This window comes from Pan troglodytes, chromosome 12, assembly GCF_028858775.2.
Source record: "Pan troglodytes isolate AG18354 chromosome 12, NHGRI_mPanTro3-v2.0_pri, whole genome shotgun sequence".
NCBI classification, from domain to species: domain Eukaryota; kingdom Metazoa; phylum Chordata; class Mammalia; order Primates; family Hominidae; genus Pan; species Pan troglodytes.
Genome location: NC_072410.2, coordinates 83,165,602 through 83,182,232, shown reverse-complemented (window position 1 = coordinate 83,182,232; position 16,631 = coordinate 83,165,602). Strand labels below are relative to the sequence as shown.

At 39.6% G+C, this 16,631-nt stretch overlaps 1 protein-coding gene across 25 annotated transcripts in view; it reads left to right on the top strand.

Annotated features, from left to right (window-relative positions):
- The window catches only part of LOC129135347 (uncharacterized), a 227,666-nt gene that overhangs the window by 161,248 nt on the left and 49,787 nt on the right, over positions 1-16,631 (top strand). For 6 of the 25 annotated variants that reach the window (XM_063789968.1, XM_063789954.1, XM_063789961.1 and 3 more), the window contains one exon: positions 1,767-5,039. The exons of the other annotated variants lie outside the window; for them this stretch is intronic. The gene's annotated coding sequence lies outside the window, so the exon portion shown is untranslated. Of the gene's footprint in view, positions 1-1,766; positions 5,040-16,631 lie in introns of those variants that run through there. 25 annotated transcript variants of the gene reach the window in all.

Genomic DNA, 16,631 nt, shown 5'->3' with positions numbered 1-16,631 from the left:
GTATTTATTTGGTACTTTGCCTAAATGAAATCTGGAGTGATAGCTCTTCTAACATTTTATTTCCTTCAATATACATTGGGCATAAATTCAGCTCTCAAAGTCTAAGGACCTTAAGGGGAAAACCACAAAGCTAGAAGCACTCTAGTGAAGGAGCACTGGGCTTGGAGTCAAGATTTTAGTCCCTATTTTGTTACTAACCAGCTGTGTGATCCCGAGGAAGTCCCATAACCTCTGAGGGCCTCAGGTTTCCCCATCTTTATATCGAGTGTTGTACTATATGATCTCTGAAGGTATTTCTCTGCTCCATCACTTTGATTCCACATGCTCGTCTGCAGAGACAGATGTACTGTGACTTTAATGAAGCTGAAGCTTCAGGGCTCTTTACTTGCTCGGCTCCTTCCAAAAGCCCCGAGAGAGGCCCCATCAATGTCTTTTACATGGTCATATATTTTTGCAAAGTTTCAAAAGTAAGATATTTTTTACTGAAATTGGTTAAGACAGCTGTCTCTTTCCACTCCCTCCTCCTCATCACAAATCTTCAGGTGCAGGTAGGCCTGAAAGTGGCAGCAGACATTTTTGGAATGGAGTTGGGGCTATGTCTATTTTGGAAGGCAAACTGAGTTGGGGATGTGTTGATTTGGGGTTGGTGGGTATATATTTTATAGTTTATAGCTACTCTGTATACAGTTACACTGTTGCTAGCCATCATAGTATAGGTATGGCTTCCAGGAATATTTCTACTGCCCACTGTGCAGGCTCCCCCAGCACTGTGGCATGAAGGTGCAGGGTATTATGGGAGTAGGTACTTGTCCTACAATACCTGTCACTAGGAACATGTGGGGAGTGGAAGAGAAACAAGATTTGAAATGGATAGAGCCAGAAGCAAATCTGTGGAAAATTCTTCCAATCATCAGACATTCAGTTCACAATGATGACTAAACAAAATGGAAATATTCTTCCGTAAGGAATATATGCAGTAATGCAACATACACAATTATAAACACACTCTTAATTGTTTATGGTAATTGCTCAGAATAGAATCCACCAGAATTCTTGTGTTTGTAAGGACAAAAATCTTTAATAATATGATGAACAGTCAGTCTGTGTGTGCTGTTTCAGGTTTTATGTATCTCAAAATGTCTTAGTATATTTGATGCATCTTCTCTTGACAAATTCTGGTAATTTTAGATGAAATGGCATGCAATTTTGACACAATGAAACAGAAAGTCCCGAAGAAACAAGGGTTCTAGCGACAGAACTCCTATGTTCATCAGTATGGCAGCAATAGATGTAGTATAAGGGTAATTTGATCCTACTATTATGTAGCTCAATATATTTGTATTATGTTATATTCAAATACAATATATTATATTTACAATTTTAAAATGTGTCTTTTTTCTTTTCTTTTCTTTTTTTTCTTTGAGACAAAGTCTCACTCTGTCACCCAGGCTGGAGTGCAGTGGTGCGATCTCGGCTTACTGTAATCTTTGCCGCCTGGGTTCAAGTGATTCTTCTGCCTCAGCCTCCTGTGTAGCTGGGATTACAGGTGCCTGCCACCATGCCTGGCTAATCTTTGTAGTTTTCACAGAGATGGGGTTTCACCATATTGGCCAGGCTGGTCTTGAACTCCTGACCTCATGATCCACCTGCCTCAGCCTCCCAAAGTGCTGGGATTATAGGCGAGAGCCACTGTGCCCAGCCTAAAATGTGTTTTACTTCTTCTTGTTTATGCCTTAATTTCAGATGAATTTTGTTTTTATTTTCAGAGTGGTTGATCATACTGTAAAACTCAAATGTGAAGGGAAGGCTGGAACCTACTGGAAACTGAATGAAGATCTAACGAAAAGAAGGAACTTTTAGGAACTAGCAGAGACTTCAAAATGTTGAGAACTCTCTTTTTTCATAAGAGAAGATAAAAACTCTGATGGTCACACTCATAAAGACAAAAAACAAATAAAAAACAAACAAAAACTCAGAATCACAAGAGCAAAGAAAATGTAGGTAAAACAATAACAGAAGAGGTAAAGAAATTTATGTGAATTGGGACACTCTGGGGCACAGAACAGAAGAGGAGAAGAAACATGAAAGTAATGCTCTGCACAAGGATGTCTGAGTGTCCTTGATTCCAAGGGCATTTAAAATTAGCCACTGGATGAGAACCATGAAATGCCATGACTCTTACAGCTCCCATGAAAGACATTGGATGGAACTTATCCTAACTGGACCAAATTCTAAAAAATTTTACATGATATTATAATGAGTTGAAAGTTGAAAAAAAAAAGCTCTTCTAGATTACCAAGAATAAAACACAAATTTCTAGCTGACTGAATTAATTCTCATTTCTCTATAGAAAGATCATAGAAATTTTTTTTTATCATGCAAAGAAATAGCTAAAAATTTACAAAAATATAGACGTGCGTTAGGCAGCTCATGAGTAAATGCGTTTTTTCCTTTTTTCCTCCAGAATTTTGTGATGTTTATGATACTTTTTGGCTTTTAAAATTTTGTATTTAATCAGGATTTATTACTTCATTGTAAGTAAATATTAAATTTGTACTCCATCTTTGTTTGTAATTTTGTATATTTTTCAGTAAAAAGGACTCCCCAGATTATGTAAGCTTTAGGCCCCACAAAATCTAGGCCTGTTGCTGTATCCTTTCTAGAGCAGTGTTTCTCAAACTTCAATGTGCATTTGAATCTCCTGGGGCTCCTGTTAAAATATAGCTTCCGAGATGATGCATTTCTAACAGACTCCCAGGGCTGACACTGCCCATCTGGGGACCACACTTTGAGAATCAAATATCTAGAACAATGGTTCTTACCTGGCTGTGCATTGGGATCATTTATAGTGCTTTTGGAAAATACATTGTGTCCAGGTCCCACCCAGTTCTCAGTAGGCTTGGAATGGGGTCCTACACTTTTTTTTTTTAACTCCACAGTTTGGGAAAGAAGCCTTTTCATATATTGTTGGTGGGAGTACAAATTGATACAGCCATTTTTGAGCTTGATTTGGCAATATCTTCCTTGGAGAAATCAAAAGCCAGTTGGCAAGCCAGTCTGGAAAAGGCAGTTTACTGATTCCCACCCAAGGGTCACAAAGCAGGTATAGAAGGATGGGCTTTGGCTGAAATATATGATGGGTACAGGTATATTCTCTATAATCCAGTATTTCCACTTCTAAAAATGTATCCTAGTAACATTATACATATCAAGCCTACATATAAAGTTGTTCAATTCCATATTATTTGTAGTAGGGGAAAACTGAAAGCAGTCTACATGCCCATCAATAGATTATTCAAATTATGGAACAGTTTTCCAATGACAAAACAATAGCTAATCTTAGTTAAGCAATTATTATGTTATGTAAGGTAGACATTGTTCTACCTTATTTATAAGTATTAAGTTAGTTTTGATAACTATCATATTTTCATTTTACAAGTGACATAATTTATATTATTGACATGGGAAGATGTCCAAGGATATAATAAGCAAAAAGCAAGTAGCAGAACATTATGTATATTATGCATTACCATTATAATATACTAAAAAGTAATGCACTTGATTCTGATGCACACTCCCCAGTAGGTAACAACTTATCTAGTGTAAAAATGAAAGAACATTCTGGGCCGGGCGCGGTGGCTCCTGCCTGTAATCCCAGCACTTTGGGAGGCCCAGGCGGGCGGATCACAAGGTCAGGAGATCGAGACCATCCTGGCTAACATGGTGAAACCCCGTCTCTACTAAAAATACAAAAAAAAAAATTAGCTGGGCGTGGTGGCGGGCGCCTGTAGTCGCAGCTACTCAGGAGGCTGAGGCAGGAGAATGGCGTGAACCTGGGAGGCGGAGCTTTCAGTGAGCAGAGATAGCGCCATTGCACTCCAGCCTGGGCGACAGAGCGAGACTCTGCCTCAACAACAACAACAACAAAAAAAAAAAAAAAAAAAAAAAGAACATTCTGTTACCTCAAACAAGCTGTTTTCATGCAATTTAGTTAACTGGTAGCACTTTCAGAAGACAAAGTAAAAATGGTTAGGTCAATTTGGTGGCATAGAGTATTCTATCGATCGGTGGTCTAAAGAGTAGTCATTCTGAGTGATCTCTAACATTAGGGTTGATGGAAGAGATGACCCATAGATGTCCCTACATCTCATTTCTCTTAGGACACACACTTGGGAGAAATCATCCAGTGCACTTTGTCCAGGCCTTTTACTTGTACCAACTACTTTGCATTATGCTGTTTTCACTTTAGTGGTTCTGCCTTCTAGTCCACAGAAAAGTTTTTTCTTAACGTATTTTTTTCCCAACACTTTATTATGGGAATTTTCAAACATACAGAAAAGATAAAAGAAATTTACAGAGAATACTCGTGTCTCTATCAGCTAGATTCTACAGTTAACATTTTACTATACTAGTTTTATTGCATATCTATTTATCTCCCTGTGCATCCATGGATCCAATTCATCTTTAGGATGCATTTCAAAGCAAGTTGCTGACGTCAGTACACTTCCCTCTCAATACTTTAGTATGTGGATCAATAACCCTAGCTTAAGATTTGTTGATTGTTTTTCTTTCCTTTTGAAGTAAAATTTACACACAAGGAAATGCACACATCTTAAGTGGTCCATTTGATGAGTTTTGAGTAATGCCTACATTGTGTAACTCAAACCTCTATCAAGAAAGAACATTACCATACCTGAGAGTATCCTCATGCTCCTCCCCTGGGGTACTCCCTGCCTCTCCACACCAATCCCCCCAGGTAACAACTGTTCTGATATCCCCCTCACCATATATACCTGCTCTAGAACATCATATAAATGGAATGATACAGTATGTCTTTTGTATAAGCTTTATTCCACTCAGCATAATGTTTTTGCCATTCATCCATATTATTGATCATATTAGTACCTTGCTCCTTCTTATTACTGAGTAGTATTAGATTGTATAAACATAGCATAGTCTATTTTCCTATTTTGATGGATATGTGGGCTTGTTCTGATTTTTGCTTATTATGAATAAAACTTCTGAGTATTCTTGTACAAGTATTTTTTGGACATACATTTTCATTTCTCTTGGCAAAATACCTAGGAATGGAATTGCTGGGTCATAGGGTATACTTTTAGTTTTGTAAGAAGCTGTCAGATCTCTTCCCAAAGTGGTTGTAACATTTTACACTCCTACTAACAGTGCATGGGAAGCCAGTTTCTCTATATCCTCTCCAACATTTGGTGCTGTCAATCTTTTAAAATTTTAGCCATTTTTGTGGTTGTATAGTGTTATCTCATTGCAGTTTTAATTTGCAGATCCCTGAATGTGTGTAGGTGTGTATATGTATTATATAATATATATATTATTGCTTCATTTATTTTGAAGTAATTTCAAAGTTTCCAGAATAATATCAAGAACTCCTGTACTCCCTTCGCCAGATTCTCCAGTTGTAACGTTTTATTGCATTTGCTCCATTGCCCATTCTCTCTCTACTTATAGCTGCATTAGTGTTTTTCTGAACCTTTAGAGATGAAGGTGAAAAAAGATGCGATATCACCACCCTCCCGTTCTAGTACGCATTTTCCCCAAATAAAGACATTTTCCTACAGAATCAGCATATGATCCTTCATATCAGGTTATCAACAGTGGTATAACACTGTCCAGTCCACAGACCCCATTTGCCAATGAGTCCCCAAATCTCTGCTTTTTCTTTGTGTTCCAGGATATTATCCATGAGCCTGTGTTTCATGTAATTGTCATGTTTCTTCGGATTCCTTCAAACTGCTACAGCTTCTGTGTCTATCCCTGTGTTCCATGTGCTTGACAGCTTTGAAGAGTACAGGTCCTTCATTCAGTAGAATGACCACCAAGCCAGGCCCACCAGATGTTTCATCATGGTTTTAGTGAGGTTATAAATTCTGGGCAGTAATTCTACGGAAGTGCTGCTTTGTTTTTCTCAGTGCCTCACACCCAGTGGCACATGTCATCACCACTGGTGATGCTAACCTCGATTGCTCAACTACATTGTCTGCCAGCTCCCGCCTACTTAAATTCAACATTTTGCCTTTTGCAATTTATTTGTGTTTTGTGGGAACATATTTTCATTTCTGAAATTAGTCAATATCCTGTTCCTTATCAAACTTCCAACTCTGGTCTTAGCATCCATTGACTGAATCAACTGCCTTTATGTAAGTTTCCACATGATGAGTGTCTATTTCCATCATTGGTTCTATTTTTATGAGCTGGTATTTTACTATAAGAAATAGCATATTATTTTCTATGCTTAAACCACTGCAAGTTTGACCCTTTCAAGCTGGTTTTTGTGTCGTTTTGACATATTCCCATTGTTCATTGAGCATTTCCTTATTTTCTGGCATAAGAAGATGTTCCAAGTGCAACTTGTATATTACCTGTTTCAGCCCTGGAATCAGACATTTTCCTAAGGATCCTTGGTTTCTTTGAATAAAGGATACTATTTAGAAGCCAAGATCTGGTTAATCAGTATGTTAATTGCTACTGGGGTATCATTGTTTTAGGCCCATTCAGTGGACAGAGCTAGGAAAAATACACATTTTTCATGTCTGTCTAGCTACATATGTATGTATTTATACATCTATATGATTTTGATATCAATCTCTATGTATGTTATATATACATATAATAAAAGCATAAGTCCATACTAATACCCCTGTTTCAATCCAGCCCCTCAGGATTATTTGCTAGATTTCCCCCTTTTGGTATTTATAAATACCTACTTCAGTAATGAGGTTTTGGCTCCTATTATGTTCAATATAGTTACTTATTTACTTAATCTCCCAACTACATTGCTGTCTCTTCTGCCCACCACCTCCACATCTTATCTCCTTCCTGACCTAGGTCTCACTGGCTCCTGCCCTGCATCCTTGGTTTTTGGGCTGCCTGTCCATGCCTCTTCACAGCTCTCTAACCCCCTCCCCTCCTTGTGATTTTAGCTACTGTGCTGACTTTTCCACACTGGGAAGGAAAATGAAGGGACAATGTGGCAGGTTTCAGTGGTCAAACAAACAAACAAAAAAATTGAACAAACCCAACCCTTCATTTCCATTTGCAGTAGTTCTATTTCCCAGCTCTCATTCTTGAATTTTTTTTTTTTACAAAGAAAAGCACTCAGTCTTTTAAAAAAAACGAAAAACAAAAAAAATGGGAAAGATCAAGTGTAGCGAGTTACAATTTTATTTAAGATCCCCAATAAAAAGGCTTTTTAAAAAGGTTATCAGAATTATAACCTGTTCCTGCTGTGCAATCAGCTCAACCCCATCACAACTCTGCCCAGCAGGAGCTAATGCTACACTCTATCAAGTGAACATGCTTATGGCCTACAAAGGGGTTAATTAACAATAAGGAGTTGTAGCAGAAGTCTCCATTTGCACAAGTGTTGGCTGTCCTTTGATGGGCACAGTGGGCGAGGATCCCAGCCACCCGCACCAGTCCTCTGACCTTGGTGTTCACAAGGTCTCAGCTGTTGCAAGCCTGCAGGCACCAATGTCAGGTTTTCAGCACAAACTGGAGCTTCATGGGGGCTTTCTTATCAGAGCCTTTGCCTATTGCCTTTGGGGAGAAGCACTGCAATCATTAGTTTCACATTCCTTAAATCAGAGAAATGATCTGGCTTTCGGAAACAATCTGATAGCACTTCCTGGAAATTGGGGATGGTAGACACACCTTGAGAGCACCAGGCAGCTCTTTCATTTCTTGCTTGGCATTGACTCACTCCTCTCACTGCATTCCCTGCACTAACCAGAAGCACAGATTCTTGGCTTAGCATAGATGAGATTGCACAGAACGGGGGCACCCTTTGGGTCTGGCTTTGTCTCTGGTCACACACTCCCCACTCACCAGAGAATCCACTTAAGCATCTTTGAAATAAGCCTCATTTGCAGGTGTACGGTGGCCCATGACCTATGATAGGGAAGGAAAATTTGCCTCAATACATGTGCTAGCTCTGATTGTGAGTGGAAGCCTGGGAGAGCTGTGTGGGAAAGGACTTTGAAGCCTCATCTGGGCATGATAGAGAAGAGTGCTGCAATTGATTAGTGGTATCTGCCATGAGCATGGAAGGGAGGATTGGGACAATGTACAACACATTTGCCATCCCTATCCTAGGATTTAACTCCGTCTTCCAGCAGAAGATTACTAAGGCAGTTTTGCCTGAGATATTTGGTAATCATCTTAATTTCAAGGCTGTCTGGTGATATCTCATGTTTGTTATACTTATTTATATCACTAAGATTTTGGCACTTGTGTGTTCCCTGACTAATGATAAGAAAAGAAAGTGAGAGAAATGAATATTTATTAAGCACCTACTAATTGTCAGTTATTCTTTTAGGAGCTTTAAAAAATGTATCTCATCAAATATTCAAAATAAACCTATAAAAATCAGAATATTACTCCTCTTTTTAATAAAGAAATGAAGGCTCAGAGAAGTAAAATATTTGCCTAAACCATAATAGAAAATTTCAAATCCAAGGATAATGCTCATTCTGATATACTTGGGCAATGGGTCTCAATCTTGGGAAGATTAAAAAAATTTTTTTAAAGTATAAATGACTGCATCTCATCATAGATAATTACATCAGAATCTCCAGGAAAGGGAAGCTTAGGCATAAGAATGATGTTAAAAATTCCCCAGTTGATTCTTACCTGCAGCCAGGTGCAAGAACCACACACCAAGGGGGTATGGAGCAAGATAATTCACCTTTATACAATGCCTACTCTGAGCCTAGGATTTTCTTTCCCCCGCCTATATTCTATCTGATTTAATTTTTACACAATTCCTTAAAGCTTCATTTTTCCTATGAGGGAAAGCTGAGGCTAAGAAAACCTCAGTATGTTTCTGAAGATCATGCAGTAAAACTGGAATTTGAATGCAAATCTGTATGGTTTCAAAGCACTTGCTCTTTCCACGTCTCCATGCTTCTTCCATTAGGTTTCTGAACTCAGGCTCCATCCTTAACCTTACTGATGAGCAATTCTGGATCCCACCTGGCTTCCAAATCTGACCTGAACCTGTCATTCTAGCTTGGGCTGGAACCATCATTTGTAGTCTCAGCATTTAGTTTCATGGGAGAAAAAATGTAACAAGTGCTTCCTTAAGCTACTACCATTTATCCTGTGGAATTTGGGCAGCTCAGCATGAGGCTGTTTTCAGAGCTAGGGGTCCGGAACAAACGGTGTGACCTTGCCTCTGAAGAATGTCTATGTTTAGACCACAGGAGTTTGGAGTTTTTTCTTTGGTCCCCAGGCGGTTCAAAGCAGTACAAATGAGTTGTGGGGTCCAGAGTTCCTGATCCTGTGGGTTGTGGGCGCCTGGGTTCCTGCTTTGGCCATCATGGTACCACACTGACTTTAGCTCCTGTGGTCAGAATCGTGGGTGTCCATGAGATAACTAAGCAAACTAACAGAACCTTAGAGTTGGAATGGATCTCCAACTCAATCTAGTTGCAACCCCTGCCTAGGGCAAAAATGCCCACTCTAGCATCATTGTCAGAAAGGGAATTAAAACTCTATTTAAATGCTTCCCAGGATGCCGAGGTGGGCAGATCATGAGGTCAAGAGATCGAGACCATCCTGGCCAACCAACATGGTGGAACCCCATCTCTACTAAAAATACAAAAATTAGCTGGGTGTAGTGGTGCACGCCTGTAGTCCCAGCTACTCGGGAGGCTGAGGCAGGCGCATCGCTTGAACCCGGGAGGCCAAGGTTGCGGTGAGCCAAGATCGCACCACTGCACTGTAGCCCGGGTGACAGAGCAAGACTCCGTCTCCAAAAAAAAAAAAATGCTTCCCAGGGATGAAAATGCATGATCTCTGCATTAATTGGCACATTGCTGGGCAGCCCTTGCAGCACAGAAGCTATTTTAAAATTGAGCTTACATATTGCTCCCTATAATTTTCAAGTTCCTTGGTTGGTTGATTTTCCTCAATCTTATCAAAGACTGGTTTCTATAAAGCTGATCCATTACCAAGTCATTTACGCAAGTCAGAGTGGCCTAAGCAAGGCTGGTTTCAGGCAAAATTATTAACAAGGTCTCCAGTGGACTTTATTTTCAGTACCCCTAACCATGCTGCTTTCCTTTAGGGACAGCTGCTTCTCACTCCCTCCAGTAAATCTTGCTGTCAGAAAAAGTTTGGAAACTCAGCCACTATCAGCTATAAATGACTAATAAAGCATGATTACCCCCCTCCAAGAGCAATTACACTTTATTAAGGAGGACGCCTTGAAAGGTTTAGCGTAAAGGAACACATTTGAAATGAATGGTAGTCATCGGGCAGTTTGAGGGAGGGTAGGGAGAGGTAAGGCAACATAACTTCCCAGTGCTTCTGACATCACCTCATGTAGGGACATCTGACACACCTCACGTAGGGACATCTGGTCACATGTCCCCACTTTGGGGCCGCTGCCTGGTGGGAGGCTGCTTCTGTCCTAACTGAACACTGGTGGTCTCATGCAAAGTTGGAGCAGAGCCTAAGGAGGTTAAATCCCTGAGTTATTTGAGGTCTAAGTGCAATAAAAAATGGCTTGTTTGCTAAAATTAGAGCCCTGTAGGATTTCAATGGCCACCCTGGGTTTGACTGATAATCTGTTTTAATTTTCTTCTCAAAGATGACACCTCCAACAGGGCAGTCTCCACTAGGCCGTTCCCGCTGCCAAAACAGGAGTCCGCGATCTTTGGAGGGAAGTTTTCCTCAGAACAAAGATCTATGTTTGTTAATGCAGGGCATAGACATTCCTTGAAAGGCTTTTTGTTCAAAACAGACAAGATCCCAGCCTGCCTTTCTTTAAGAGATGAAAATATCACAGCCTGCGGTGGTTGAGGGCGCCACAGAAACCAAACTTCTTAGCCCTGAGTTGCAGGGATGGCATGTGTGTTTTATATATTATTTACTGAGAAACCTGTCCAAACACTGCATTTTAGGAACTGCTAAGAATCACTGATGAAAATGTGAGCACTGGAGGCACAAAAGAACCTTTGAAACTAGGACGCACTTTCCTTAGAACCTACCTGGACTCTATGGGTGAGGCAGTTTGCATGTGCCACCCTCTCCTCATTCCAAATCAATTTTTCAACTTGGTTTAGACTCTGGGAAGCAGTGAAATTGGGGCTTTCAAATGAGCCTCTCAGTCCAGATGTGTCCATAATAGAAGCCACTGGGCAGTGGGGCATAATTAACAATCTCTCCTTCACTGAGACCACAGAATGGCATTAATTTTGCCAGCTAGGCTTGATGTGAATTGGCTAGAATGTCTGAGTAGATTTCCAGCTGCTGCTCATGTAGCTCTGGCTTCCAGCAGTATTTGCATTCCAAATAAAACGAGGCCTGAAATAGATGTGTGATACATGTTCAAAGCTATTTTTAATCAATGATCACTTGGTTAGCCGTGAAAGATTATCAGCAGGTCACAATCCATTTTGAATTTTGCTGTGTCCTGCAGAACTGATCTAAACACGCAGCGACTTCAGCTTCCCTTGCAGTCCTTGTGCTTTGTCAGCTCTTTGGATGAGGGGTAGGAGGGGAGTTAGGTGGGCTGTGGCAGCACAGATGTGCCACAGTGACAAGTACTGGAGCTGGAAGGCCATTTACTCAGGGTAAGGCTGTGTTTAAGTTGGCCCTGCTTCCCCAGAGAAACCTTGTGGTGCAATCATAAGACTGAAAACTCTGTCCCCTGAATGTCCCTCCTGAAACTCACCACGTTACTGTCCCGCAAGCCAGATAAATGTTTGTTTCTTGTTTGCTAACCCCTGTCTAGCTGTAGGGAAGCTGTGGGCAGTGTACATTTCTTCATAGAAGGTGTCTTACTGGAAGCTTGAAATTTCTGTGGGGACTGTTGCCAATATCATTCTCTAGTTCTGTGTGTGTGTGTTTTTAAATAATAGCCCCTTACATTTACTTAGCACACTTACTATTTGCAAGCAAATCTATAATCTCATTTGCAAAAGGCATTTACATAGTATGAATATTTAAATACTTATAATTGCATATTAATTTTGTTTAACAGAATATGCAAATATTATTTTCCCCTCCTTTATTTCTCCCTTTTCTTTTTCTATAATGTGTTTTTCTTTTTGGTCCAAGTTTTCTGACATACTTTTGCACATGCATTGCCAACTTTATTTCAGTTGCACTAAAGAGTCTTGATCCCGAGAACCATTAGCTTTAAGGCTTTATCTTTCTATTGAAAAAATAATAACCCACTGTCTTTTGCCCATAATATTAACTTAGCCCTCATTTTTATCCTTCCCAAATATTAATGTTTAGTTTCCAAAAGCTTTCTGCTGTGATTTATTTACAGCTTAGATGTGGCTTTGTCTTTTCTCAAAAAAGTTCTCATAAGCATTCTTTTCTGTGCTTAAATTTTATAAGGATCGATCTGTCTTTTCTGTCAAGAATACTTGATTGCTATGTAAATGAAATAAGAAGGTAGGAGCCCTGAGGTGAACATGGATCTCAGATACACTGTAAAAAAACAAAACAAAACAAAAACCACAGGTTGGGCGACCAACTCTCTCAGTTGCTTGGGACTGTCCTGGTTTTAGTACTGAAAATCCCATATTTTGGGAACCTCAGTGTCAAACCAACTGGAATGGTTGATTACCCTAGCTCTTGGGGTGACCTCCATTGGGGTGACCTCCACAAGAAAGAGAGAAGATGCAACTGACCAAGAGGCATAGAGGAGATGCCTCCAGTTTCTCTGGTTAAATCCTAAGGTGATTAAAGAGCATCTACTACTTCCCTGGTTTGTGCAGGGGCTAGTTTGCTATCATTTCTTCCATTGTTTTTTCTAACCTCACCTCTCCTTTTATTTTATTTTCTTCACAACTTATCCCCATCATTTAGAAATCCTGCCTCTGTGTTTTGACCACAGCAGGCAGAACAGATCCCTAGAGGTAAACAAAGGAGAGTTTAGTAAGAAATTTCAATTCAGGGTAGAGGGAGTCGGAGATGGAAAACTGGGGAGGGGGTGGGGTAATGCATACACTGAATACATGAAACCTCAGATCTATGCTTATTTTAGTCAATAACTTACGTGCTACATTCCACATTCTTACAAACTTTTTTTTTTTTTGAGACAGAGTCTCCCTCTGTCACCCAGGCTGGAGTGCAGTGGCATGATCTCGGCTCACTGCAACTTCTGTCTCCCAGGATCAAGCAATTCTCGTGCCTCAGCCTCTTGAGTAGCTGGGATTACAGGCACCCACCACCATGCCTGGCTAGTTTTGGTATTTTTCATAGAGATGGGGTTTTGCCATGTTGGTCAGGCTGGTCTTGAATTCCTGACCTCAGGTGATCCGCCCACCTCGGCTTCGCAAAGTATTGGGATTACAGGCGTGAGCCACTGTGCCCGTCCTGAGTCCTACTTCTGATGCCGATCACAAGCCGCAAGTTATTTGCCTGTGCTTCTCACTGAATGGCTGTAAATATGGGTTCCCACAGCTCACTCCTTGGGTTAGATTAATTTGCTAGAGCAGCTCACAGAGCTCAGGGAAACATTCACTTTCACTGGTTTATCATAAAGAATATTACAAATGATACAGATGAAGAGATGCATAGAGTGAGATATGGAGAAAGGCTACAGAGAAATTAATTATGGCTAGATTGTGAGATTTGTGAGAAAGAAATGAGTCTGGAGAGGAAAATTACATGTCTCTGTGAATTTTTCTTTACAAAAATTACAAATGTATGGTATAGATCTTTTATAGAAGCCTATTGTTTTTATAATAAAAGTGGTTAAAGCAAATTTGAAAAGTATGGAAAAGTATGAAAACAAAAATATAAGGCAGCTAGGTTTCAAAACCAAGTGCCATTCCCTGTGCAGTTTATATAACAACCACCACCATAGCAGTGAACTTTGATTTAGTGCTGACTGTGGGCCGGGCACTATTCTAGAGGCTTTGTATTTAATAACCCATGTAGTCCTCAGGCAACCTCATGAGGCAGGTGGTCTCGTGTTTCCTATGTTACAGATGAAGGAACTGAGGCACATAAAGGATGGGTTTCTTTTCCAAACACATGGCCGCTAAGGGGATCAATAGTGATTCAAACCCAGGCAACTGAACACTACTTCCCATATCTTATAATAATATACTATTGTATTAGACTTTCAAAACCTACTTTGGGCACCACATTTTCTGTACTAATATTTGGCACTGAAATACTCACAGGTTTAGATGGAAGATGACATGCCAAATATTAGGGGTGTTTGGTATTAACTTATAAAATATAGAAATTGTTCTTCAGATTTCTCATCAATGAAAATGATTATATTGTTCATATGTCTCTGTCTTTGGGGAAAGGAAACACTTCTAGTTATTAATTTTCCCAGTCCCATGGGCAGTTTACACACTGGTAACAAATGCCAGCACAGAACAAGACCAACTATTGTTTTTAAGTTTTTATTTTGAAATAAGCTTAGACTTACAGAGGTGTAACAAAAACAGTACTGAGAGTTTACATATACCTTTCATCCAACTTCCCTAATGTTAACATCTTACATAACCATGATACAATTATCAAAACTCAAAAATTGACATTGATACAGTACTATGAACTAAACTGCAGACTTTATTCAAATTTTACGTTTTTCCACTAATGTCCCTTTCCTGGTGGAAAGTCTATTGTCTTTGTCTGTTTGTGCTGCTAGAATAAAATAGCTGAGACCAGGTCATTTATAAACAACAGAAATTTATTTCTCACAGTTCTGGAGGCTGGGAAGTCCGATATCAAGGTGCCGGCAGATTCCGTGTCTGGTGAGGGTCTGTTTCTCATTGATGGTGACATCTAGGTGTCCTTACATGGCAGAAGGAACAGAAAGGGCAAAAGGGGACTAAGCATGTGTCCTCACATGGTGGAATAGTGGAAGAGGGTGAACCCACTCCCTGAAGCCCTTATATGAGGGCCCTAATCCCATCCATGAGAGCTGCATTCCTGTCAGTTTACCTCTTAAAGTCCCTGCCTCTTAATACGATCACATTGGCCATTCAGTTTCAACATATGAATTTTGGGGGACACATTCAGAGCCTAATACCTATCCAGGATCTCTCATTGCACTTAGTTTTCTCCAAATGTGTGACGGTTCCTCAGCCTTTCCTGGTCTTCCAGGATCTTCATACTTTTTGAAGAGTCTGATCAGGTATTTTGTAGAATATCCCTCAATTTGGATTTAACTGATGTTTCCTCATGGTAAGATTGAGATTTTGCATTTAAGAGAGAAATACTGCAGGGGTTATGCACCCTTCTCAATACATCGCATCAGTGGGTACATGATTCAATATATTTTATTACTGGTGATGTTAGCCTTGACCACTCAGTTAAGGTGGCATCTGCTATGCTTCTCCATTGTATAGTAACTTCTTTTCCTTTATAAATAGTAAGTAATTTGCGGACAATATTTTGGGACTATGCAAATATTCTGTTCCTCTTCAAACTTTCACCCACTAATTTTAGCATTTATCAGTAGAACTTGCCTGCAGCAGTTATTACTGGTGTTCAAATGGTGTTTTTCTATTTCCTTCATTCCTTCCATATTTATTCATTGGAATTATTCTGTAAGGGAGAGTTGTCTCTTCTCTCTGTTTATTTATTTATTTTGTTATTTACTTACATCGGTATGGACTCATGGATATTTATTTGTTGTATAAGCTATAAACCAATACTATAGTTACGTATTTTGTTATATAAGTTCATCTAGTTTTGACCACTGGGAGCTCTTTTAGATTGGCTCTTGTCTCCTTTTGACATACCCACATTTTGTTTTTCACTTTCTTATTTCTGGCACCCAAAGATGCTTTAGCCAACTATGGTTTTGTTTTTCTTTTAAATTATTGGACTTCACTTTTAGAGCAGTTTTAAGTTTCCAGCAAAAGTGAGCAAGAAGTACACAGTTCCATACATGTCCTCAGTTTTCCCTATCATTAACATCTCGCATTGGTGGGATACATTTGTTACCATTGATGGGCTGATATTGATACATTATTATTGAAGTCCATAGTTCACATTAGGGCTCACTCTTTGTTTTGTACAGTTCTACTGGTCCTGACAAATGCATGATGTCATGTATCCACCGTTACAGTATTATACAGAACAGTTTCACTGCCCTAAAAATCCCTTGTGCTCCCCCATTACTACACCCTCCCCTACCCCAAACCTCTAGTAAACACTGATGTTTCTATTGTGTTTTTTTTTTTTACTGTGATTTTAAGTTTTGCTTTTTCCAGAATATTCATATAGTCAGAATCATACATAGGTACCCTTTACGGACTGTTTTTATTTTCACTTGGCAATATGCTTTTATGATTCTCCCAGCTTTTTGTGGCTTGATAGTTAATTTCTTTTTCTTGATGAATAATATTCCATTGTCCAGATGTACCACAGTTTATTTACACATTCACCTATTGAAGGACATCTTGGTTGCTTCCAAGTTTGGGTAATTATTAATAAAGCTGCTATAGATGTTCATGTGCAGGTTTTTGTGTTGAGATAAGTTTTCAACTCATGTGGGTAACTATCTAGGAGTACAGTTGTTGACTGGTATGGTAAGACTATGTTTAGTTTTGTAAGAAACTGCCAAACTCTCTTCCAAAGTGGCTGTACCATTGTGCATTTCCAAC